Raw genomic sequence first — 2863 nt, 5'->3', positions numbered from 1 at the left:
AAAAAAAAAACAGTTTAAGTTTTTTTTTGTAGTTACTTTTGTCCTTAGGCTATTTCCCAGTAGGGATGTATAGATAAATTCCTATATTGTAAAATAACTTAAAATAATTCTTTTCTGTATGGTTAATTTTCCATATCTCTACCTTATTAAGTTTATTTCATTTTGTTTTCAATTAAAATTTTATTTTCAATTAAAATTTTATTTTCATTTATTTTACTTTATAATGATGTATGAGTCTGTTCTTGCATTGCCATAAAGAACTATCTGCAACTGGGTAATTTATAAAGAAAAGAGGTTTAATTGGCTCATGGTTATGCAGGCTGTACAGGAAGCATGGCTGGGGAGGTCTTAGGAAACTTTCAATCATGGCAGAAGGCAAAGAGAAAGGAGGCACGCCTCACATGATCAGAGAAGGAGGAAGAGAGCGAAGGCAGGGTGGTGCCACACACTTTTAAACAACCAGATCCCGTGAGAACTCATTCACTATCATGAGATCAGCATGGGGGAAAGCTGCCCCCATGATCCCATCACCTCTCACCAGACCCCTCCTCCAATACTGGGGATTACAATTCATCGTGAGATCTGGGCAGTGACACAAATCCAAACCATATCAAATGATATAAATCACTTACATGCTTCCAAATATGTTTGCTACATATGATCAAACAAGGTACATTTAGAAAAGTTTAGTTTCATTACTTTTTTACTCCCTCTGTCCTTTCTGCCCCCATAGATAACCATTTTTGTTTATCCTTCATTTAAAAATAATACATACAAGTAGATTTCTCTATATTATTTGTCCACTCCTTTCTTAGATAAAAGATGCTTCTTTTTCTCTAAACATGCTTGTTTTTTAATGTTTACCTAGTAAACCCTGGTGATTACACCATGGTCACATGTAGATATTTATTTTATGGCTGAATATTATTCAAATATGCAAAATCACAGTTTATTCAACCAATCTTTTTATGGTAGGCATCTGCATTGTTCCTAGTCTTTTTACTATGTCAGAGAGTGCTGCCATTAATATCCTGGTGCACACAACTTTTTGTGTTTTTGCTGGTGTTTCTTTGGGATAGATTCCTGGAAGTAGAATTATTGGATCAGGCACAAATCCATACCTAATTGTGCTAGATATTGGCAAATTCTCCCCTATAGGGGTTGTATCATTTGTATGCTGAGCTGAAACATATGAGGGTGTGTATTTCTCCACAGCCTTTTCAACAGAGTATGCTGTCAAATGTTTGGATTTGTACCTAATATGCAAAAAATATACAACGTTATAAAATCAATTTGCATCTCTTTTATTATGGCATTTCTTTATATGGTAAAGGACCATTTGACTGTCTTTTTCTGTGACTCACCTGTTTATATTTCTTGTCTATTTTTCAAAAGGACTTTTAGCTCTTTTAAAAGCTCTTTATATATCAGCCCTTTATATATTAATTCTTTTTCTGTGATATAAGTTCCAAATATTATGAGTAACACATTCAATTTTTCATTTTTTCATCTAGCTATCCAGTTATCCCAACGTCAATGATTAAGAAATGGAATATGGTGGTTTTTATGCAATTGAAATAAGACCAATATAGTTGGAATAGGGCAGTTGGAGAGTCATGTGAAATAAAGCTAATAAAGTAGATAGGGACCAGATCATAGAGTCTTATGGTCTACCCTGGAAATTTTGGTTTTTATCTTAATAGTAGTAGACAGCCACTGAAGAGTTTCAAGCTAGGCAGTATGTGTCAGGGGATGTTTGAGCAAATCTCCTTTAGCTGGGGATGGTAGGTTTATTTGCTCAAATATGACGCAAGACACTGAGGGCCCGGTAACCAAGCCACAAGGGGCAGAAGTAATGACTAAAGTCCCAGGGTATGCTTCTTTAGTATTAAAGATACTAAAGCCCCAATAGCTTTAGAATTAGAAGACCTGTATTGATTTTTCTCATTCTAATATGTTTCCCATAAGTATTGCTACTTAAGGCTAAAATTTCCACTTCACCTCATGTGAACTGCAGGAGCTGCCTGCATGATGGTACCTGTAATGTGTGAAGCTACTCCCCCTGTGGGAAGCAACACAACTTGTAGCAAGTTTAGAATTCTCTTCTGCAGCTGTCTGGAACAAACTGGATAGGTGCCATACTGCGTGGGCTGTATAGGGACACTAGCCATGGATTCAGCTCACTTGCTCTTCCCATCAATTGCAGTAATTTGTAACTGCCCACTTGTCAGCACTCCTTTAAATAACGCTAGTGCATAGCGAGTTCAGCTGAAGGGCCACGGTATCCTAGTCTTTACAGATTTAGCAAATATATCTAGCTTTTCTTTTCAAGGTACATTGGGTATGTTATTAGATTGCTCCTCTAACAACAGGGAAAGACTGGAAGTTAACAAGTGGGTTGGGAAATTACACATCAATTTAATTAATCTAATTAACGTTACAGTTAGTGCCTCTGTGAAAATAATGGCTTATAGGACTATAAAAACTCTAATTATTAGTGCCATCTAATTGGCAAAGGGAAAGGGGTGTGCATAAGAGAAAATATGTAGTGTTGGATTAAAATTTTGGGTTTAAAAATTTTAAGAGTCAGGAGTATAACCTGGATCCCATGAACTGAGGTGAACTGGGACCTCCTTAAGTTTGTAGATAATGCTAAATTAAAATGGAACAATCTAGCACTAGGTGACAAGCTAACACAAGGTGGAGAAGCCATAGAGTTTAATTTTAATTTTATTTTTAAGTTTTTTTGAGACAGAGTCTCACTCTGTTGTCCAGGCTGGAGTGCAGTGGCGCAGTCTCAGCTAACTGCAGCCTCCACCTCCTGAGCTCAAATGATTCTCGTGCCTCAACCTCTCAAGTAGCT

The 2863-nt window shown here is 36.6% G+C and overlaps 1 pseudogene; it reads right to left on the bottom strand.

Annotated features, from left to right (window-relative positions):
* Nucleotides 1–2171, bottom strand: part of LOC105521516 — a 44274-nt pseudogene extending 42103 nt beyond the window's left edge.
* Nucleotides 2172–2863: the final 692 nt, after the last annotated feature.

This window comes from Colobus angolensis, unplaced genomic scaffold (assembly GCF_000951035.1).
Source record: "Colobus angolensis palliatus isolate OR3802 unplaced genomic scaffold, Cang.pa_1.0 Scaffold11, whole genome shotgun sequence".
In the NCBI taxonomy this organism is placed as follows: Eukaryota; Metazoa; Chordata; class Mammalia; order Primates; family Cercopithecidae; genus Colobus; species Colobus angolensis.
This window is presented reverse-complemented; position numbering and strand designations above follow the sequence as displayed.